The sequence below is a fragment of the Diceros bicornis genome, chromosome 8 (genome assembly GCF_020826845.1).
Source record: "Diceros bicornis minor isolate mBicDic1 chromosome 8, mDicBic1.mat.cur, whole genome shotgun sequence".
In the NCBI taxonomy this organism is placed as follows: domain Eukaryota; kingdom Metazoa; phylum Chordata; class Mammalia; order Perissodactyla; family Rhinocerotidae; genus Diceros; species Diceros bicornis.
The window spans coordinates 85575653-85600790 of record NC_080747.1 but is presented as its reverse complement, the minus strand read 5'-3'; the positions used below and the strand labels follow the sequence as shown (position 1 = coordinate 85600790).

The 25138-nt window shown below is 38.3% G+C and overlaps 1 pseudogene; it reads right to left on the bottom strand.

The window, feature by feature from the left end:
• Positions 1-1864: 1864 nt before the first annotated feature.
• Positions 1865-25138, bottom strand: LOC131409274 (E3 ubiquitin-protein ligase RNF130-like; annotated as a pseudogene).

Sequence of the window (25138 nt, the reverse complement as noted above, 5' to 3'; positions counted from 1 at the left end):
CTGTCATTCATTTCACTTATACATAAGCATATATATAACACACACATATATATGTACATATGATATACACATAAATATAATACGGTATACATTGTTGCTATTTATTTTGAACAAACTATTATCTATTAGATCAACTAAGAATAAGAAAAAAGTTTTTTTATTTTACCTTCACTTATTCCTCCTTTAATGCTCTTCCTTACTTTCTGTAGATCTGAGTTTCTGACCTATATTATTTTCCTTCTCTCTAAAGAACTTCTTTTAACATTTCTTGCAAGACAGATTTACTGGCAAAAAATTCCCTCAATTTTCGTTTGTCTGAGAACGTCTTTATTTCTCCTTCACTTTTGAAGGATAATTTTACAGGATACAGAATTCCACGTTAGTGTTTTTTTCCTCTCAACACTTCAAATATTTTACTCTACTCTCTTCTTGGTTGCATGGTTTCTGAGTACAAGTTGGATGTACTTATTCTTGTTCCTCCATAGGCAAGGTAATTTTTTTCTCTGACTTCTTTCAGGAATATTTCTTTGTCTTGATTTTCTGTAGTTGGAAAATGATATGCCTAGGTGTAGTTTTGGGGGTTGGGATTTATTATGCTTGGTGCTTTTTGAGCTTCCTGGATCTTTGGTTTGGTGTGTAACATTAATTTGGGGAAATTGTCACTTATTATTGTTTCAAATATTCCTTCTGTTTCTTTCTCTCTTTTTTGTCTTCCTGGTATTCCCATTACTCATATGCTAGACGTTTTGTAGTTGTCTCACTGTCCTTGGATATTCTGTTCTTTTTTTGTCTTGGTTCTCTTTGCTTTTCTGTTTTGGAGTTTCTCTTGAGATATCCTCAGGCTCAGAGATTCTTTCCTGAACCTTGCCCAGGCTATTAGTAAGTCCATCAAATGCATTCTTCTTTTCTGTTACAGTGTTTTTATCTCTAACATTTATTTTTTGTTCTTTCATAGGATTTCCACCTCTCTATTTTTAGATATTGCCCACCTCTTCTTGCGTGCTGTCTACTTTATCCGTTAGAGTCCATAGCATATTAATCATAGTCACTTTAAATTCCCAGTCTGATAATTCTAACATTCTTTCCATGTCTGGTTCTGATGCTTGCTCTATATATTCAAATTTTGTTTTTTCTTTTTGGTTTGCCTTGTAATTTTTTCTTCATAGCATGACATGATGTATCAGGTAAAATGAACTGCTATAAATAGGCCTCTTGTAATGTGGTAGACTGTGGGGAAAGGAAGCATTCTCTAGTCCTGTGATTTGGTGTCAGTCTTTTAGTAAGCCTATGCCTCTGGACTGTGAACTTCACAAGTGTTTGTGAGTTTTTTCTCCCCCCTTAGGTGGGAGAGGGTGGCTAGAGTTGGGCTGGAGTTGGGTATTTTCCTTTTCTCACATGGAAGGCTAGAGCTGACTGAAGTTGGGTGTGTTCCTTCCTTAGCTCAGTTAGGCTCTGATAATACTCCAGCAGGTTAGGCTCTGGTTAACTAGTTTCCCCCAAGGGCAGACCTTGTTAAGATGAACACAATGCTCTGTTATATTTTTTTTTTTTTTTTTTTTGTGAGGAGATCAGCCCTGTGCTAACATCCGCCAATCCTCCTCTTTTTTTGCTGAGGAAGATGGCCCTGGGCTAACATCTGTGCCCATCTTCCTCCACTTCTGTTATATTTTAAATGGTTTCTTTTCTCTTCCCCTGCTGGAAGCATGAGGGAATTTTTCTCTGATATTTACTATGAAAACCTGGTTGAGGTCCTGGACATAAAATAAATCTCACAAAATTTGGGGGCTCCTCTATGACTGGGTCCCCCTGGAGTAGTTTTTTTATTATTATTATTTTACTACAAAGCTTTGGCATTAGTAATTTTACGAAAAAATAAAATGCACTAAAAATAAATGCTGTCTGGCATGATTGGTAAATGATGGCCAAAAATAGGTTCTTTTTTCCTTCAAGGCAATCAGTCAGAAAGCAGTTCTTTTCTTCTTCAAAACCATTCTAGCTCACTAGCATTCACACTAAGCTGTGGCTCTGATGATCATGTAGCAGAGCGTGAGAGCACTGAGGAGGCCAAAACTGGCAATAATAAACCACTCTTTTGTTACTGCAATGTTGATCTCCCTCATTCTGAGAGTGAGCTCTGCATCCTGAGGAAGAGGCGAGATCCCCGAGTTAGAGAAGTTCGAAGCTGGAAGTGGCTCGAGGTCAAGGGAGTTGTCGCTGGTGAGGTCACCTATGGCTGATTTTCGGTTAACTGCTTGGGTTCTGGTGAGCCTTTCCATGTCAAATGCTACGTTATCAGTACATGGCAAATTTGGCACAATTCCTAGGGCCTTCAAAATATTAAGTTTGCACGTAGGACAGGTACAATGTTCACTAAGCCAGGGATCCACCAGGATTTGTGGAAAACACGCTTGCAGGGGAGAATCCTGACAACATCATTCTGCTTACAGCTCTCTATGCAGACTGCACAATGATCCAAGTCTGGGTCTGTTTCCTTATCGCCCTTTTTTACTGTTCTGGTTGTCAATTTGCTGATGGCTCTCTTTGCTGCATCTCCAAGACGACGCTGGTTCCTGTCGCGTGCATTTGTGTACCTGAGCTTCTGGATGAAGTAGAATATGAGCCATGCTGAAGAAATAATCATCAAAACAATAAAGGATATTGGTAACAAGACTAAAGAGCCTTGGCTGAAGTCTTTGGCGGCATTGGCGTTCCAACAGCTATTGTCATTTGTACAGAGATGTTTCTCTCCAGATAACTCAAAATATCCTTACCCCTCAACTCTGTAATCACGACAGCAGTAATATCTCCGGTGCCTGGATGAGTCCTGGTGACTGGCTCCTCTTTGGATTTATTATTGTAGATGACTACAGCAACCGCATTGTGGAAAGCAGCCCGTGACATTGTCTCTTTAAATGTGCAATTTCCCCTTGGCAGCAAAGCAATCCACTGTTTGACATTAGCAGGGACAGAGAACCGTGTTTGAGGATCACATCCCAGATGATCAGCACCTCCGTGGATGGGCAGCGGCGCCAGGACCTGGCCGCGGACCTCGGCCTTGGGCCAGTCGAGCCAGTAGCGCCAGCGGTTGATGCGGAACGAGAGCGGGGCGCCGCGGCCGGGCTCCTGCACCGTCCTGTCGATGAGCGCCGTGCAGCACTCCTGGCTCGTGCCGTCCGCGCGCCGGCCACAGGCTGCAGGTCAGCAGCGAGAGCGCGGGAGCCGGGCCGGGCCGCCTGCGCCGCGCTCCCCGTCCCTCCGGCCGCAGCCGCCGCTCGCTGCCCCGGCTGTAGGGCCAGCGCTGAGGGGCGGGGCGGGCGTCCCCCCGGAGTTTTTAACTCTCGGAGCGGTCCACACTGAGCCTCCGCGGTTGCTCAGCTACAGTTCAGGGTTTCCTACCCCAGCACTGGTTCCTCCAGCAGTTTCCGCTGGAGTCCACTCTGGTAAGCCGTGACCCCTGTATGCGCCTCTGTGTCTCCAGTCTTCAGGGCAGTGGTTTGCCCTGTGTTCTCACCTCTCTTAAGGATCCTAGGAGAGTTGATTTTTCAGTCCGTTGAGGTTTTTACTTGTTGTTAGTATGGAGTAGCAACTTCCACTCTCCTTATATGCAGAATAGAAACCAGAAGTCTTGTTCTGTTTTTTTTTTTTTTTTGTAAATGACCTTATGTGACACAAAAAGCATAAAATATTTACTACCTAGTCTTTTACAGAAATCAATTGCCTACATCTGCAGAGAATACCTATTCCTGTATTTATATGCTGTGAGCTAAAGATTAAAAATTTATATTTTCAAACCAGAATAATTCCGTATAATCCAGATTCACACCACTAACTCTCTTCTCAACGTTTTTACCTGGATAATAAACAATAGTCCCTAGGACTTAAAAAATAAAACAGTTCCTTTAATTTAGTCCAGAGAGATTAGCTATTTACAGACCCTGGAGGTATGAGCAGAAAGGGGACTCTGGAAGTTGCACTGTACTTAGTGATACAGGAGTCCTACCAAGCCAGTGTGGAGAGACCACACTGAACATCCCAAGGATTTTATTGACATGCCAGAAAGGCCACATATATGTGAAAAGCTACACTTTTCTAAGAGTAAGTGTTCCTCTAGACCCACTCTAATAAAATTCAAAAAAAAGCCTAGTGAATACTGTGGGAGATCAAGATTTGGCCACCCTGAAATCTATCTCTTTACCTTGGTTGTTTTCTCTGAGGACATTTGACCTCCCCCACTAACTGCCTAAAGAATTTGACATGGTAGCTCCTTCCTGGAACAGATCTATCATGACGGCTGTAAAGATAACGTAGGGTAAATGTTACAATAGGAAAGGCACCAACAAGCATCTCTTATCAGAAGTTCTGTCTCTCTGGCCACATTCTCTGGATGACCCTGAGAAGAGTTGCCAGACAATCATTTACGTTTATAAGGGAAATCTCCATTTGTAAAGGTATCTCCCTCTCTGTTTGGAGAAGAGAGGGGGATGAGCTCATTTTTAGTGACTTATCAATGTGGAAGGTGAGGCCTTGGGCTGCATAATAAACCTTACTCTTGTTTACTGTGCTTTAGTGGTAATCTCCTGTAACTGACTCCCCCCACCCCCAAAATCCTCCTTTGTCATTGGCTGAAAATGATATTTAAGACGAGAATTTCTGCTATTGTGTTGAGAAACGCAGTGTTCCTCCTTTCTCCCATGTATACATGTTATTAAACTTGGTATTATTTTCTCCTGCTAACCTGTCTTGTTGATTATTTGGCCAGCCAGAAGAACCTTAAGGGAAAGGGCAGAGAGAGATTCTCTCTCTTCCCCTGACAATACCAAAGAGATAAGCTCAAAAATTAATTGCCTGCCAGAACAAAGCTCGATGCTTTCAGGAGGAAGATAGCAAAATTTACACCTCAACAATGCAACATCCAGGATGATGTGTACAACAAAAAATTACTAAATGCATGAAGAATCAAGTAAATGTGACCCATTATGAAGAAAAAACATAGAAAATAAAGAAATGAAAGATCCAACTATGTTCACAAAGAATGCACTTCAAAAATCAAGATACATATGGGTTGAAAGTAACAAGACTAAAAAGATATACCATGCCAATAGTGGCATAAGAAATCTGGAGGGGCTTTATTAATACCAGACAGAATAGACTTCAAGAGAAGGACTGATGCCAGAAATAAAAAGAAGCTTTTATAATGCCAAATGTTCGTAATGATAAAGAGTTTAATTGATCAAAAAGAACTATTTGTTTATGAATATAATGCCAGAGCTACAAAATATGCAACTAAAACTTGACATGGATAAAGGGAGGAATAGCCAAAGCTACACTCAGAATTGCAAATTACAACACCTTTCTCTTAACAATTCATAGAAAATTTGAACAACATAGTAAAAGTGTATAAAATCTGAATAGGACTATCAACCAAATTGCTTTCTTAACATTTGTAGATAACTGCAACCAACAACTGAAGAATACATAGTCTTTGTAAATGCACATGGAGCACTAATCCACCATATGGTGGATTATATAATGCTTTAATAATTTTCAGAAATAAAAATCTTACAGAACGTATTCTGTAGCCAAATTAGAAATAAATTGGAAGTCAATATGAGAGATAAGAAATTAATATTTTTTGGAAAATAACTTGTAAATAGCACACAGATCAAATAAGGAAAAAAAGGGAAAACAAAATTTTGTAATCTCACTGATAGGGAAATATAAGACATCAAATTTATAAGATGCAGCTGATACAGCGCTTAAAGAGAGATTCATACCATGAAATTTTATATTGGAAAATAAATGAATGGTCTGAAATTCTACTTTTAAATGCTGTTTTTAAAAGGGCAAAATAGAATTTGCTGGGAAGATGGTGGCATAGGAGGACTCTGAGTTCACTTCCTCCCACAGACACAACAAATTTACAACTACTCTTGGAACAATTACTCCTGAGAGAGAACTGAAAACTGGATAAAAAGAATCCCCACAACAAGGGACAGTGCTGCCTGAAGTGGAAGAGGGGGAAATACCTGTCTGGAGAGAAAAAGGCCACGTTCCAGCCACGGTGCTTAATGGCTGGGAGCAAACCTAAAGTACGAAGTGTTCCCTGGAGGAGTGGGGAATCTAAGTGGGAGAGCATTGCCACAATAAGCAGCTTTTGGAGTCAGCACAACAGAGACGAGTGTCATAATATCTGGCTTTGCTGGCTATTAACAGCAACAGGGAATACCCAGAAAAGCTATCGAACATAAGGGAAAGAAAAGACTGCTCTTAAAGGGCCCACACACAAATTCACCCATTTCAGATAGCAACCTAAAATCACCAGAAAGAAAGGTGCACTGTCCTTTGGCAAAAAGAGACTCACTTGATAGGCTCTGGGTGCATCTTGACAAGAGGTGAGACCTCCCTAGACTGGGACCACCTCCCCAGGGAGTGAGACACTGGCAGCAGCCATTATTGTGACCTAGTACAGGTGTGCTGACACAGACACTGGCAGATGCCATTGGAGTTCTTCCCCTGGCCTGTTAGCACAGGATTCTGCCCCACCCACTAGAGCACCAATTTAATCCAGCTCCAACAGGGCAGGTAGCCCACCCTAGGGACTGGCCCCAAACAACAGCAAGCCCTCAGGCAACTTGTGGTCCCCCACAGGCAGGCTGTGTGGGACCTCTGCAGGGGGGGAGTGAGTCCACCTCTGAGGGGCAGGGTGTGTTCGAGGGGCAGGGTATGCACAAGGGGCTGGCCTGTGTCAATGGAGTGTGTGGGGCATCTGCAGCAGGGTGAGTGGGTCTGCTTCAGTGGGTCGGAGCATGTGCATGGGGCAGGACTGTATTGATGGGGGTGTGGTCCTGTGGGCAGTGGGACTTGTCAGCTGCTACAAACTCATGCTTCTCAAAAAGCCACATAGGGGATTGGCTCCACCTTCCAATGCCTGAAACAGTTGTGTGCTGCTATGCCTGGGCCTGGCCCCACACATCTGCACTGCTGAGAGAGCTGACAATAGCCTTGCAGGCTGGAGGCCTATAGCAATTTTAAGCCCCTGAGCCTAGCAACCAGCCGTGCTGGGGGACTATTGCCTCAGAAAAACTGCAAAAGGAATGTGTTATTAGACATTGCAGCCAACTGTGTTGAGGCTCCCCATGCCTGATAAAGTGACTAAAGGGTCTATAGCAGTCACATGCAGCTGAGCACTACAACCAGCCAGCCAGGGGGACAGCCTCCCTGGGAATGTTCAGCAAGAACAACCCTGCCACAACAGAAGGACACTTGTAGCCCACACAGGGGACACTCCTGGAACATTTGGAGCTGGTGATGAGAGGGAAGCACACTGCTGGACCTCATAAGGCATCTCTTACATAAAGCCAGCTCTCCAAGATTGGGAGATATAGCTGACCCACCTAATACATAGATATAAGCACAGAAAAAGAGGCAAAATGAGGAGACAAAGGAATATGTTCCAAATAAGGGAACAGAACAAATCCTCAGAAAAAGAACTAAATGAAATAGAGATAAACAATCTACCTGATAAAGAATACAAACTAATAGTCATATGGATGCTCACTGATCTTGGGAGAAGGCTGGAAGAATTCAGTGAGAAATTCAACAAAGAATTGGAAAATATAAAAAAGAATCCATGAGAAATGAAGAATACAATACAGGAAATGAAAAATTCACTAGAGGGAATCAATAGCAGAGTAGATAAGACAGAAGAACAGATCAGTGAGCTGCATGAAAGACTAGAGGAAATTCCCCAAACTGAAAAGATAAAAGAATTAGAAAGAGTGAAGAGAGTGTAAGGGACATCTGGGACAACATCAAGTGCACTAACATCCGTGTTATAGGTGTGCTAGAAGGAGAAGAGAGAGACAAAGGGGCAGAGAATCTATGCAAAGAAATAATAGCTGAAAACTTTCACAACCTAAGGACGGAAACAGACATCTAGATAAAGGAAGCATAGAGAGCACCAAATAAGATAAACCCAAAGAGGCCCACACCAAGACACATGATAATTGGGCCGGCCCCGTGGCTTAGCGGTTAAGTGCACGCGCTCTGCTACTGGCGGCCCAGGTTCAGATCCCAGACTTGCACCGACGCACTGCTTCTCCGGCCACGCTGAGGCCACGTCCCATGTACAGCAACTAGAAGGATGTGCAACTGTGACATACAACTATCTCCTGGGGCTTTGGGGGGGAAAAAAGGAGGATGATTGGCAATAGATGTTAGCTCAGAGTTGGTCTTCCTCAGCAAAAAGAGGAGGATTAGCATGGATGTTAGCTCAGGGCTGATCTTCCTCACAAAAAAAAAAAAGACACATTATAATTAAAATGTCCAGAATTAAAGATAAAGAGAGAATCCTAAAAGCTGCAAGAGAAAGGCAACAAGTTACATACAAAGGAAACCCCATAAGGCTATCAGCTGACTTCTCAGCAGAAACCTTACAGGCTAGAAAGGAGTGGCACAATATATTTAAAGTGCTGAAAGGAAAAAACTTATAGCCAAGAATACTCTACCCAGCAAAGTTATCATTCAGAATGGAAGGAGAGATAAAGAGTTTTCCAGACAAGCAAAAACTGAAGGATTTTACAGCAATAAACCAGTCTTACAAGAAATGCTATAGGGACTTATTTAAGTGGAAAAGACAAGACCACAAATAGGAATAAGAAAATTACCAAAAAAAAAAAAAAAGCAATAAAATCACTGATAAAGGCAAATATACAGTAAAGGTGGCAGAGCAACCACCTGTGAAGCTAATATGAAGGTCAAAAGACAAAAATATTAAAATTATCTATTTCCATGATAAGAGGGTAATGGATACACATGCACAAAAAAGATGTTAAATATGATATCAAAAACATAAAATGTGGGAGGAGAGGAGGAAAAGAGTAGAGCTTTTAGCAAGAGGTCAAACTTAAGAGACCATCAACTTAATATAGGTTGTGATATATGTAGGTTATTATATATGAACCTCATGGTGATCACAAACCAGAAACCTATAATAAATACGCAAAAAAATTAAGAGAAAGGAAACTAAACATAACACTAAAGAAAGCCATCAAACCACAAGGGAAGAGAGCAAGAAAAGAAGAAATGAACAGAGAAGAACTACTAAAACACCTAGAAAAAAATAACAAAAAGTAACACTTATCAATAGCTACTTTAAATGTCAATGGACTAAATGCTCCAATAAAAATACATAGGGTGGCTGATTGGATTAAAAAAACAAGACCCATATATATGCTGCATACAAGAGACATACTTCAGACCTAAAGACACTCACAAACTGAAAGTGAAGGGATGGAAAAAGATACTCCATTTAAATGACAATGAAAAGAAAGCTGGAGTAGCAATACTTACATCAGAGAAAATAGACTTTAAAATAAAAACCGTAACAAGAGACAAAGAAGGTCATTACATAATGATCAAGGGAACAATCCAACAAGAAGTTATAACACTTGTAAATATCTACGCACCCAATGTAGGTGCACCTAAATATATAAAGCAATTATTAACAGACATAAAAGGAGAAATAGACAGTAACACAATAATAGTAGGAGACTTTAACACTTCACTTACGCCAATAGATAGATCACCCAAACAGAAGACCAATAAGGAAACATTGGCCTTAAATGACACATTAGACCAGATGGTCTTAGTAGGTGTACACAGAATGTTCCATCCAAAAACCACAGAATACACATTCTTTTTGAATGCACATAGAACATTCTCCAGGATAGATCACATATTAGGCCACAAAACAAGTCTCAATAAATTTAAGAAGATTGAAATAATACCAAGTATCTTTTCTGACCATGATGGTATGAAACTAGAAATCAACTACAGGAGGAAAATTAGAAAAGCCACAAATATGTGGAGATTAAACAAAATGCTACTGAACAAAAATTGGGTCAGTGAAGAAATCAAAGGAGAAATAAAAAATACCTGGAGACAAATGAAAATGAAAACACGACAAGCCAAAATTTATGGGATACAGCAAAAGCAATTCTAAGAAGGAAGTTTGTAGGAAAACAGACCTACATCAACAAACAAGAAAAATTTCAAATAAACAATCTAACAATGCACCTAAAGGAACTGGAAAAAGAAGAACAAACAAAGCCCAAAATGAGTAGAAGGAAGGAAATAATAAAAATCAGAGCAGAAATAAATGAAATAGAGACTAAAAAAAGAAAAGAAAAAATTAATGAAACTAAAAGCTGGTTCTTTGAAAAGATAAACAAAATTGACAAACCTTTAGCTAAACTCACCAAGAAAAAAAGAGAGAAGCCTCAAACAAACTAAGAAATGAAAGAGGGGAAATTAAAACAGACACCTCAAAATACAAAAGATTATAAGAGAATACTATGAAAATCTATATGCCAACAAATTGGATAATCTGGAAGAAATGGATAAATTCTTAGAATCATACAACCTTCCAATACTAAATCAAGAAGAAACAGAGAATTTGAATAGACCAATCTCCAGTAAGGAGATTGAAACCGTAATCAAAAACCTCACAAAAAAATAAAAACCCAGGACCAGACGGCTTCCCTAGTAGATTCACCAGAATTCTACCAGATGGTCGAAGAATACTTAATACCTATCCTTCTCAAACTCTTCCAAAAAATTGAAGAGGAGGGGAAGCTTCCTAACTCACTCAACGAGGCCAACATTACCCTGATACCAAAAACAGACAAGGACAACACAAAAAAAGAAAATTACAAGCCAACATCACTGATGAACATCGATACAAAAATCCTCAACAAAATACTAACAAATTGAATACAGCACTACGTTAAAAAGATCATACACCATGATCAAGTGGGATTTATTCTTGTGGTTCAGGAATGGTTCAACATCCACAAGTTAATCAACGTGATACACCACATTAACAAAATGAAGAGAAATCACATGATCATCTCAATAGATGCAGAGAAACCATTTGACAAGATTCAGCATCCATTTATGATACAAACTCTGAATAAAATGAGTATAGAAGGAAAGTACCTCAAAATAATAAAGGCCATATATGACAAACCCACAGCTAATATTATACTCAATGGTGAAAAACTGAAAGCAGGAACAGGACAAGAATGCCCACTTTCGCCACTCTTATTTAACATAATATTGGGAGTCCTAGCCAGAGCAATCAGGCAAGAAAAAGAAATAAAAGGGATCCAAATTGGAAAGGAAGAAGTGAAACTGTCACTATTTGCAGGTGCCATGATTTTATATATAGAAAACCCTAAGGAATACACGAAAAAACTTTTAGAAATAATAAATGAATATGGTAAAGTTGCAGGATACAAAATCAACACACAAAAATCAGTTGCATTTCTATACATTAACAATGAAGTGGCAGAAAGAGAAATTAAGAATACAATCCCATTTACAATTGCAACAAAAAGGAATAAAATACCTAGGAATAAACTTAACCAAAGTGTTGAAAGACCTCTGTGCTAAAACTATAAAACATTGTTGAAAGAAATTGAAGAAGACACAAAGAAATGGAAAGATACTCCATGCTCTTGGATTGGAAGAATTAACATAATTAAGATGTCCATTCTTTCTAAATCAATATACATATTCAATACAATCCCTATCAAAGTTCCAGTGACATATTTCATGGAAATAGAACAAAGAATCCTAAAATTTATATGGAACAACAAAAGACCCTGAAAAGCAAAAGGAATCTTGAGAAAAAAGAACAAAGCTAGAGGTATCACACTTCCTGATTTCAAAATATACTACAAAGCTGTACTAATCAAAACAGCATGGTAGTGGCACAAAAACAGACACGCAGATCAATGGAACAGAATTGAGAGGCCAGAAATAAACCCACACATCTATGGACAGCTAATTTTTGACAAGGGAGCCAAGAACACACAACGGAGAAAGGAAAGTGTCTTTGATAAACGGTGTCGGGGAAACTGAACAGCCACATGCAAAAGAATGAAAGGAGACCATTATCTTACACCATACAAAAAAATTAACTCAAAATGGATTAAAGACTTGAATGTAAGACCTGAAACCATGAAACTTCTAGAAGAAAACATAGGCAGTATACTCTTTGACATCAGTCTTAGCAACATATTTTCAAGTACATGTCTGTCCAGGCAAGAGACACAATAGAAAAACTAAACAAATGGGACTACATCAAACTAAAAAGCTTCTGCACAGAAAAGGAAACCATCAACAAAATGAAAAGACAAAAAGACAACCTAACAATTGGGAGAAGATATTTGCAATCCATATATCTCATAAGTGGTTAATCTCCAAAATATATGAAGAACTCATACATCTCAACAACAAAAAAAAACTAACAACCAAATTAAAAAATGGGCAGAGGGTCTGAACCGACTTTTCTCCAAAGACGATATACAGATGGCCAACAGGCACATGAAAAGATGTTCAATATCACTAATCATTAGGGAAATGCAAATCAAAACTACAATGAGACATCACCCCCTCATGCCCGTCAGAATGGCTATAATAAACAAGACAAGAAATAACACGTGTTGGAGATGATGTGGAGAGAAGAGGACTCTCATACACTACTGGTGGGAATGCAAACTGGTGCAGCCACTATGGAAAACAGTATGGAAATTCCTCAAAAAATTAAGGCTAGAACTACCATACGATCCAGCTATTCTACTGCTGGGTATTTATCCAAAGATCATGAAAACACGAATGTGTAAAGATATATGCACCTCTATGTTCATTGTGGCATTATTCACAATAGCCTAGACTTGGAAACAACCTAAGTGCCCTAAGAGACAAATGGATAATGATGATGTGTTATATGTACACAATGAAATACTACTCAGCCATAAAAAAAAGATGAAATCTTGCCATTTGTGACAACATGGATAGACCTTGGGGATATTATGCTAAGTGAAATATGCCAGAGGGAGAAAGTCAAATACTATACGATCTCACTCATAAATGGAAGATAAAAACAACAACAACAAACACATAGATACAGAGATTAGATTGGTGGTTACCAGTGGGGAAAGGGGGAGGGAGGAAGGCAAAAAGGGTGACTAGGCACATGTGTGAGGTGATGGATTGTAATTAGTCTTTGGGTGGTGAACATGATGTACTCTACACAGAAATCGAAATATAATGATGTACCCCTGAAATTTATATAATGTTCTAAACCAATGTCACCTCAATAAAAAATTAAATAAATAAATAAAATAAAAGTATGAGAGTGTAAAGACATATATAGATGGATTTTTGTATTATAAGCTATATTGAAAAATTGGCAACAATCTAAATATCCATAAAGGAATGGCTGAATAAACTACAATGTAACCATACAATTGAATATTAGGCAGCCAATTAAAAAAAGACAGATCTACATATTGATTGTTAGTGTAAAAAGGAAATTGCACATCAATAGATACAGAATGATTACATTCTTGAAGATATAGATGTAGCTACTTCTCTATACAGATTTCTTGCTTATATTTAAGAAAAGGTCCTAAAAAAACTTAATTAAACTCACTTTAAGGAAGATGAAATTTGATGGGTGGGTGATAAGGAACATTCATTTGACAAGTTCAGATAATTTTTTTAGAGTAGTGGAATTTCAAATGACTCTTCTTTTGTTGTTTTCTAGCATTTTTCTGAAATAGAGAGAGAATAATTGCTGGAGCCAGGTCCTGGAGGAGCCTGGAGAGGAAGGAATCAAGGGCAAAAATGGAAGGATCCACTTCAACACGACAGACACCTGATTCTCTGGAAGTGCAGGAAAAGGGCAAGAATTGATGGGATATAGACCAGTTGGAGTGTAGGCTGTAGGGGTGTTAGAGCTGGATGGTGAGACAGCTTGCCTGATGTCCCCGGTTTCTCAATAAGGATGAGATGGGACCCAGGCTTGAGGACAGTGGTCAAGGTTTAGAATAGTCAATTAGGGAAAGAGGCAGGATGCTCACCAAGGACGAGGGAGGAAGAGTGGCCTCATGAAGTTTCTGTTATTGAGGCCTAGAAGTAGCAGCCTAACTGCAACGCAGGCTGGGAATGTGGTCTTGCTTGCTGGCCGGAAAGAGGAGAGTGGATTTTGGTGGACTGCCATCAGTCTCTGTGACACTGACTATCTTAGATTTTCTCTGTAACCTAGATTGCTTTTCCCATCCTCTCACACATCTATATTCTATTTGACACTCATCCATACTCAATTTTAACAAGTTTCTTTATTTATGAAGACATCATAGAATTATTGAAGCTGAAGAGAACCTTAGAAATATTATCATCCAATTTTCTCATTTTGTGGATGGGAAAATGGTGAATCAGAGAGATAAATGATTTTCTAGGGTAGCACAGCTTATAAATGGTGGAGTTGGACTGACCCAACCCAGTGCAGTTTCCCTGATGCCACTCATCTCTTCTATAACCATGATTAAAAGGAAAGGGGCACTATGTCTGTGATCATTACAGATAGTTGTTGCAAGATTAAAGACAAGACTTGTGCTTTGGAAATTAAACATTGTATCTATTAAACAGAAATTACTCCTGTTGAAGGGGATGGCATGATATAAATATATATTGCAATTAATTTTATATGAAATGCATAAAATAAGTGAGCACAGATAAGTAATTTGAATTCATATATATATTTGCAATACCAGGAGCGTCTCCGACTCCTAAAATTTGCACCACATTCAAGAACTGCAAAACTCTATCCAAGGCTATGCCATGCCTCGGGAAGGATTACAGTGCCCTCTGCAGCTTCAGCAGAAATAAACACAGTTTGGGAGGGGTGGGAAATAATGAAAAACTCAACATGGAAGTGCATGTAATTAACACACCTCAGAAATTCACTTTACCTTCTTGAATTGAATGAAGATATTTATGTAAAGATCACATTTTAAACAAAGTACACTACAGCATGTATAGCAGGTACCTATTTACGTAATAATATATGCAATATAGAAAAAGATACATATATGTGCATATCTACAGATTAACTTGAGGATAACACTCTAGGAAATGGCACAGTTGCCTTTGGAGAGACAAACTGGCACCCAGGGGATCAGATGTGGGAAGATCTATTTTTCCTTGTGCTTCTTATTATACTACTTAAATTTTTTATCACTTGCATGTATTAATCTTTCAGGTAAGAAAAAGGTTAATAAAAATTTTAATTACCATTTAGAACAATGGTATGCATACAAATTTTAAGCCTCCCTCTCCAGAAGTTCCATAACTTAAGTTCTTTAATCTGTTAAAAACAAGACAAGAGGCCCAAAATGGAATCGCTTATGCTAAGCACCATGTCACCAAACCAAGACTTAACTTACTAACGGTTTCAGCCCTTCCAGAAATGGAATCTTAAACCAATCAGGGATCACCTAATCAGCAGTAGTTTGGTAATCTGCCTGATAGACCCTTGCCATCCTCTAAAAGAAAGTAACTTTTCAATAACTAATTTGCTATTTTGTCTAGTATAACTTCCTTGTCCCCACTCCCTTCTGCCTGTAGAAGTCTTTCGTCGTGTACAGCTCCTTGGGGCTCCTGTCTGTCTGCTACATTGGATGCTGCCGAACTCAAATCTGTTCTTGCTCAAATAAACTCTTAAAAATTTTAATTATGCCTCAGTTTATCTTTCGACAGTTCTAGCGTTAGATGAGGGAACTGAGGGAGACCCCTGAAGGCCCCCAAGAGCAACGAGCAAACAGGCGGGTACCTCTTCAGTCCCTTGAGTTCACTGCTTTCTTGCTGCCTCTGGAGGTGGCTGTTAAGTCCCTCTGGGATCCTAGCTCTGAGGCTTTTGCATAATGAGTTTTCAAATTTTATTTGAGCATTTGTTTTTCCAGACTGGGTCTGAAAACTGCCTGGATTCATATTGGGTCTGACTTAAAAACTGGACTGGGTCTGGGGTTGGACCGGGTCTAACCTAAGCTGGACTGGGTCCAGTGTGAGGCCTTGGGTGAATAAAATTTTGTTTTAAGGCTGAGCAAGTAGGTTAACCTCACCAAAAATAATCTCAAATTACAGTCGCCACAGTGGAGCACTTTTAACCTAGCTAAGCTTATCCATTTAGGAGGTGCCCTAGAGAAAAAGGGGTCTCAGCCAAGCACTCACCATAAAGAGAAGAGGGAAAATTATTTTTGCTCCTCTACAGCGTCTGGTGACCAGGATGAGACCTGCTGGGATACCCTACTCACTCCAGAGCCTGCAGACAGGATCTGGGGAAACTGGCAGAAGCTGGCAAGGGGTGAGAATTCTTATCGAAGTCAGCTCTCCCAGATCTCTACATGTGGTGCCTGGTCAAGAGAGGAAGGTAAAATTTCACATTTTTCCTTCTCTTCCAAATTCAGATTGACAGGAAAAAACATCTGTAAGAATTAGATCTTTGAATTTTGACTCATGAATTTGTTTTCAGGTACCCATTGGTTGTTGATCTTTTCCCTCCTAGGGATGTCTATCGTCTTCTTGTCTCCTTTTGTGTCCTAAGAACTTGGCTTGGCAACCATCAGGTTGGGGGCCCCAAAAATAAGGCAAGACAGAAATGTTGGTTGCACCCCATTTGTGACTAGATATGGCTGGGCAGAAATATGGGTTGTACTCCAATTGGGGCTGGGGTCCTACCCACTGTTGCCAGCTCCCAGGGGAATTATTTAATTATTTCTTTCTTTTCATTCTCTTTGAGAGTGGCTCTGGATCTTGGGAGGGTAGTATCTTTTGTAACCTCTTTGGGGATGCCTCTTGTGTCCATGGAGTTGTTCAATACTGCCAGGAATATTTACTGTTTGACCTGGCTGAAATCTGACAAGATATTCAAAAGGATTTTTAAAGTAACTCTATGGTCAAAAGTTGGCTAAGTCAGAAGCTTATATTCAGAGCCTGATAGAAAAAAAATTTTTAGGCCTACTCCCCTAAGCAAGAATGAAGCTATATACCCAGAGGGAAAGAAAAACATTCTGAAAGTTTTGTGGAAGGATTTGCTAAAACATTCCAAAGACACACAGCTCTAACTCTAGAACAATAGGAATCTTTTGATTTCCATCTTAGTTGAAGATCTTCTCCCTGATATAGAGAAGCGAACTGAGGATAATGTGGTTGGTGGGTGGGGCAGCTCCTTGATATTATTCTGGTTGCAATTTAATTCTTTGAGAAATTAAAAACAATTATACTTGTCTTACAAATTGAGTCTTTACAAGAATGGGAGTGTGGGTCTAGACACAACTCAAAGCCCATCTATCCTTTTAACAATCCCAAAACCTCTCTATTCATCTCGAAAGGCTTGCAGATATTGTAAAGGATCTGGACTTAGAAAACAAAAGTCTTTCCAGGTGGAGCTTGCATTCCTTCCCTGTGCCTTTTGAGGTGTAAGTGCTCTACCTAGTCTTCTCCAGGAACCAAGATCATTCTTATCAGAAGGAAAAGAAAAGAAAAGGTTATTTTGAAAACTAGGCTTATGAAAAATCTTAAAAATCTCTTCCACAGATATTGGTAAAAAGCTTTAGCCATCTGAGCAGTTAACTTATTCCATCTGCCAGAAACACAACTTGAATGTAACTCTTCTTTTAAAAAATAGTGACTCTTGGGCCAGCCCCATGGCTTAGCGGTTAAGTGCTCGCTCTCTGCTGCTGGGGCCCGGGTTCTCATACCGGGCGCGCACCGATGCGCCACTTCTCCAGCCATGCTGAGGCCGCCTCCCACATACAGCAACTAGAAGGCTGTGCAACTATGACGTACAACTATCTACTGGGGCTTTGGGGGGAAAAAAAAAGGAGGAGGATTGGCAATAGATGTTAGCACAGAGCCAGTTTTCCTCAGCAAAAAGAGGAGGATTAGCATGGATGTTAGCTCAGGACTGATCTTCCTCACAAAAAAATAAATAAAATAAAAAATAGTGAATCTTGCATTACAATACCTGTGTCATGCCTAAAATTTTAAAATAAAAGCTATAAGATCTCTGTTTGCATCTGTTTGTGTGTTTATGTGCATCTATGTATGTGATGTTTTAAATGTGTAATTTTTTCCTACCTCCAGATGGTATTGCCAAAATTAATTTGTAAAGACCTCTATTTAATTGGCTTAAAGACAAACAGGAGTTTATATAAATCAGGTATACTCTCAAAAATATAGAAACTAACCCAAATTTTTTTCAAGTTCATATGATATAGAATAATCTCCAGTAAATAAAAGTTAGTTTAAGTTTTTTGCTTTAATTAAAACAGGCATGTCTTGTGAGTTATCAGCATTAAATATAAAACTTTTATTCTACCTAGGTTTACTAAAAGTCCAATAAGTTCATGTTACCTCTGTTACAGAACTTGTCAGCAAGAAAGATATCTTAAGATGATGATTAGCTGTTTAATATCTTGTGAAATTTTCATGACTAATCTAAACATAATTGTTAAGAACAAGTGAATTAAATAGATGTAAGTAAGATAAAAGTTTATAAGTGAAATTTTCAACAATAATTATGCTTTATGGTATATCTATTTAAAAATAGTTTCCAAAATCTTTTTGGTAACTTGAAAACCTTAAAGTTATACTGAAATAAGTTAAACAGTGGGTATTAATTGAATGTCTAGATCATTTACAAATAAAATAAAAAACTGAAACATTAATTACTGAACATAGGATTATCCACTTTTGGCTTCCCTTTACAGAAGAACTACAGATATTTGGGTCTATTAGCAATCTTGTTTTGTGCCATATTCAAAAAATTATTATGAGGAAGAATAGACTCCTAGAAATTATAAAATGTATTTGTATATTTGCCAATCCACAGCATGCTAGTGTAACAGGCCACAATTGCTCACTTCTTAGTTATCACTAGGAATAAAAGACTCTAAGGGTTAACAATTCTAACCAATATATGTAATTAAAACTATTTAGAAATAATACTGAAAGAAAACAATGTGTATGAAAAGTAAGTAAGGAAAGTAAAATGACTGATGGTTCCAGAATGAGAAAGAGGAAAAAGCATAGGACAAAATCTGAATGGATATCAAAAGTTGTAGGTTTGTGGAATAGGAATCTTGGGAAAGGAACTTTATGTGTTTGGAATGGATTTATTTAGGTTTTTAAACAATGAATTTTAATATCAAAACTACACTGGTGCAAAATGAGAATTTGATTTCTCTCTGTTAAAAGGACAAAAGTTTCTTAGACTATGGTCTGCTCTTGATAAGATATTGTGAAAGTTTCTTTTTTGTTTTTTGGGTTTATTTTACCTTTTGGGTAAATCTAACTGGAAAGCTGGAAAGCAAAGATTTTGCGTCTTACCAAAATGATATACTTTGCTTCACATTGTCTTTATTAGGTCTTTGATTACTTAAGAAAACCCAGTCCTCTCAATATTATGAAAGCTAAGTTTTGTTTACAACTATGTAACCTTCTGTATTAGCCTTTAAAATTTTCTATTGTCACTTTGGTTAAATGGGTAATGGGGTGTTATTTCATAATGGTCTGTGATCTTTTTTAGTCAAATCTTCAAATTTCTAGATGTTTTGACAACATCAAAATCTAAGTGGAATCTTTTTCAACTCAAAGTAACTTTGAGATTTCCCAGATGGCCCCTGGAAAATCTCAAAAGATCTGCCTTTCAGCTTGTAAAAGAGAGATGTTAAACTAATCAGGTTTATTTGGTATGTTAAATTACATGGGAAGCATTGTAAAATAAGTGATGATAAACCCTCTTAGATTATATTTGTATGGTGCGTGTTATTAATGTGTTCTAGAAATCATATGAAATTACTAAAAATCTGATATGTCCTTGTATAATGTTATCAATTGTAATTCCACTTATTGTCTTAAAATGTTGTATGTCACAGAAATAACCAAATTTCCTTGTCAATTCCATTATCATGAAATCTCACCAGATCTTTAACCATGGGGATTTTTAAATCTTTTGTCATTTACAGACAGTTATTATTTTACTCTGATGCTTTTGCAAAAGGAAGATTCATGGAAAGGACCCTACCTACCCTTGGCCCATGACAGTGCTGCCAAATTACAAGGTGTCAAAACTTGAGTGCATATTTCACAACTGAAGAAGGCTCCACCTGACATCTGGTGAAGATCTGTGCAAATGCTGGAGACTCCAAAATCAAATTGACCAGGAAGAGAAGTAGCCACCATCAAGGTAGACAGCTTCCTCCCAAGATGTCCTATCAAGAACATTTCTTTCCATTCCTCCTTCCCTCTCTGACCATCCTTTTCCTAATTCTTGCACCACGAATGTCTTTATTATTTTTGTTGTTGTTCACTTTTTGTCTTGCTCTGGCCTGGAAGAATAATGCCATTGTTCACATATCTCAGGCTATTGCAAAGGAGGATAATCCAACCTCCAAATGACTGTTGGATTTGCCACAGCAATGATGATCCTGCCCATCACAAATTTGTCCCTGATTCCCAATGCCTCCATTTCTCTGGACAATCTCACCCCTTCCCTATCATACCAGACTCCCTAAACCTGGGGGTCCATTTTCCTGCCTCCAGTTAACAACTCTAAATCCAGGGAACCTTGCATCTAGACTCTGTACAAAGAAAGGGACACAAGACAAAGGTAACCAGAATAAAACCGCCCATGTGGTCTACAGACCCTTAAATTTTACTGGCCTCCATGGCTGTAAACTTTCTAGTCCTGAGCCACAGACACAAATGGGAATTGCCAGAAGGCATTCATGATTTAAAGTTCCCTTCCTTCAGCGGATCCCTACTCCCCTGGCTAGGAGTAAGTGCAAATGAGGCTATGATCAGGAACCTCTCCTAAACTCTTGAAGATATTGCAATGCGATCTACATCGGATGCTGATTGATTCAAATGGATTTTTGCTCAAATAAACTCTTAAAATTTTTAATATGCCTCAGTTTATCTTTTAACAATCGTCTTTGCCTTCTCTGACCACTCAATTTATATTAAAACATAGCTTCCTTAACTCTCTCTGTATTATCTTATTAGATACAGCCTAGTATCTCCACAATTTAGTCATGAAAAAGTTGTCTATACTAGCTCACAGCTGATTAACCAAAACAAAACAAACAAAACAAAATCAAACTCATAGAAGCAGACAACAATTGGTGGTTATCAGAGGGGAAGGGGGTGGGAGGAGTGCAAAATGGATAAAGGGGGTCAATTATGTGGTGATGAATGGAAACTACACTTTTGGTGGTGAGCACACTGTAGTATGTACAGATGTGATTGTACACCTGAAATCTATACAATATTATAAACCAATGTTACCTCAATAAAAAAAAATAAGAGTGGTGAGAGTGGGCATCCTTGTCTTGTTCCTTTTCTTAGACAGGTATCTTTCAGTTTTTCACCATTGAGTATGATGTTAGCTGTGGGTTTGTCATATATGGTCTTTATTATGTTGAGGTACTTTCCTTCTATACCCATTTTATTCAGAGTTTTTATCATAAATGGATGCTGAATCTTGTCAAATGCTTTCTCTGCACCTGTTGAGATGATCAAAGATTTTTATCCTTTAATTTGTTAATGTGGTGTATCACATTGACTGATCTGCAGATGTTGAACCATCCCTGCATCCCTGGAATAAATCCCACTTGATCAAGTTGCATGATCTTTTAATTTATTGCATTCAGTTTGCTAATATTTTGGTAAGAATTTTTGCATTTATGTTCATCAGAGATATTGGCCTGTAATTTTCTTTTTCTTTCTTTCTTCCTTCCTTCCTTCCTTCCTTTCTTTCTTTTTGCTGAGGAAGATTCACCTAGAGCCTACATCTGTGCCAATCTTCCTCTATTTTGCACGTGGGTCACTGCCACAGCATGGCTGAGTAGTGGTGTAGGTCCACACCCAGGATCTGAACCCACAAACCCTAGGCCATCAAAGTGGAGAATGTGAACTTAACCACTACCCCACCAGGCCAGCCACAATGTAATTTTCTTTTTTTTGTGTTGTCCCTGTCTGGTTTTGGCATCAGGACAATGCTGGCCTCATAGAATGAGTTAGGAAGCTTCCCCTCCTCTTCAACTTTTGGAAGAGTTTGAGAAGGATGGGCATTAAATCTTCTATGAATGTTTGGTAGAATTCACCAGTGAAGCCATCTGGTCCTGGACTTTTACTTTTGGTGAACTTTTTTATTACTGTTTCAATCTCCTTACTAGTTTCCTGTCTACTCAGATTTTCTATTTTTTCATGGTTCAATCACAGAAGGTTGTATGATTCTAAGAATTTATCCGTTTCTTCTAGATTTTCTAATTTGTTGGTGTACAGCTGTTTGTCGTAGTCTCCTATGATCCTTTCTATTTCTGTGGTATCTATTATTACTTCTCTTTTATTTCTGTTTTCACATATTTGAGTCTTCTCTCTTTTTTTCTTAGTGAGTCTAGCTAAAGGTTTGTCAGTTTTCTTTATATTTTCAAAGAACCAGCCCTTATTTTCATTGCTCTTTTTTTTTTTTTTTTTTAGTCTCTATTTCATTTATTTCCCTGTGATTGTTATTATTTCTTTCCTTCTACTGATTTTGGACTTCCTTTGTTCTTTTTCTACTTCCTTTAGGTGTAGGGTTAGATTGATCATTTGAGATTTTCGTGTGTCTTGAGGTGGGCCTACATTGCTATGAACTTCCCTCTCAGTACTGCTTTTGCTGCATCCCATAGATTTGGTATGTCTTATTTTCATTTTCATTTGTCTCTCTGTATTTATTTCTCCTTTGATTTCTTCATTGACCTAATAGTTGTTCAGTAGGATGTTGTTTGATCTCCATGTATTTGTGATTTTTCCAATCTTCTTCTTGTAGTTGATTTCTAGTTTCATACTATTGTGGTTGGAAAAGCTTATGGCTTGGTATTATTTCAATCTTTTTAAATTTATTGAGACTTGTTTTGTGTCCCAACATATGCTTTATCCTTGAGAATGTTCCATGTACACTTGAGAAGAATGTGTATTCTGCTGCTTTTGGGTGAAATGTTCTGTATATATTCTTAAGTTCTTCTGGTTGAATGTGTCATTTAAGGCCACTGTTTCCAGACTCTCTGTCTGGATGACCCATTCATTGATGTTAGTGGGGTATTCAAATCCCCTACTGTTATTATATTGCTTTCAATCTCTCCCTTTCATTCTGCTAATAGTTGCTTTATATATTTTGGTGCTCCTAATTTGAGCACAAAAGTATTGATAAATGTTATATCTTCTTAAAGGATTGTCTCCTTTATCATTATAATATCCATCTTTCTCTCTTGTTACCTTTTCTAGCTTGAAGTCTATTTTGTCTGATAGAAGTATGGCTACAACTGCTTTGTTTTGGTTGCCATTTGCTTGGAATATCATCTTCCGTCTCTTCATTTTGAGCCTATGTTTGTCGGTAGAGCTGAGATGGGTCTCCTGGAGGCATCATATTGTTGGGCCTTATTTTTTAATCCATCCAGCCTCTCTTTGTCTTTTGATTGTGAGTTCAATCCATTTACATTTAGGGTGATTATTGTTACATGATGACTTACTATTGCCATTTTATCTTTTCTGTTCTGGCTATTCTATATTTCCATTGTTTCTTTTAGCTCGTGTTTCTGTCTACCATTTTAGTTTGGGTGTTTTCTGTGATGTATTTCTCAGTTTCCTCTTTTTTTTATGTTTCGTGTCTCTGCTCTAGATTTTTGTTTTGCATTTACCATGAGGTTGTATACAGTGTCTCATAGATAAAATAATCTTTATTTCTGCTGATAGCATCTTATCTTCATTTGCCTACATAGGTTCCACCCTTTTTCTCCTCCCCTTTTATGTTTTTGTTGTCTCAAATTATCCCTTTCTATGTTGTGAGTTCATTACCATATTGAAGTAGCTTTAGTTATTTTTAATGGTTTTTTTCTCCTTTAACTTTTTTGCTACAGTTAAGTGTTTAACCCCCTATTCTGTAATAGCTTTGCAATTTTCTGGTTCTGTCTATTTATCACCTTACTCAAAGTTTTGTATACCTTTGCCTTTTCAATTCTGGTAGAAGATCTTTCAACATTTCTTGTAAGGCAGGTCTAGTGGTGGTGAACTCCTTCAGTTTTCATTTGTCTGGGAAAGCCTTTATTTCTTCTTCCTATCTGAAGGATAATTTTGCTGGATAGAGTATTCATTGGCTGGAAGTTTTTATCTTTCAAGATTTTGAATATATCATTCCTTCTCTCCTAGCCTGTAGAGTTTTTGCTGAGAAATATGCTGATAGCCTATTGGGGGTTCCTTTGTAGGTTACTGTCTTTTCCCTGGGTGCCTTTAAAATTCTTCTTTTGTCCCTGTCTTCTGACAGTGTTAACATAATATGTCTTGGAGAAGGTCTTTTTGTGTTGAGATAATTAAGTGTTCTATTAGCTTCACATACCTGTATATCCAGTTCCTTCCCCAGGTTTGGGAAGTTTTCAGCTATTATTTCTATAAATAGGCTCTCTGCTCTCTTCTCTCTCTCTTCTCCTTCTGGGATACCTATTATTGTTATGTTGCTTTTTCTAACGGAATTGGATATTTCTCATAGAATTTCTTCATTTTTTTAAAATCTTAGTTCTCTCTCCTCTTCTACCTGCATCATTTCTAAGTTTCCATCTTTGAGTTTGCTAAGTTTCTCTTCCATATGGTCTGCTCTATTTCCAATGTTTCCTACTGTCTTATTCATCTCATTTTTTGAGTTCTTCTGCTCCAGAATTTCTGTTTGGTTCTTTTTTAGAATTTCAATCTCTTTGATGAAGTACTCCTTCTGTTTATTAATTTTATTGCTGAGCTCATTGAACTGTCTTTCTGAGCTTTCCTGTAGCTCATTGAGTTTCTTTATGATAGCTATTTAGAATTCTCTATTGGCTAGATTGCAATTTTCCATAACTTCACGTTTGGTTTCTGAAGAATTGTCATTTTCTTTTTGTAATAACATGTTCCCATAATTTTTCATGGTGCTTGATGAGTTGTTCCACTGCTGGTGCATCTGTAGTAGCAAATACCTTTCTTATTTAGGTAAAGCTTTGTTTACTTTGATTCTGAGCTGCTTCTGGTTGTATTTGAGAGCCAGTGCTTTCCACTCTCCACTGCCTCTGTCAGTGGTGTTCTTGGTGCCCTCATTGTGCTGCTTGTGACTCTGAGGTTGCTGGTGCCTTGCAGCTGCTGGTGTCACTGTAGTCTCAGTCCTCACCACTGAGGTCCCCAGGCTGGTGAGTCCCTCTGCTGCTTCCAGTGTCACCTGGGTCAT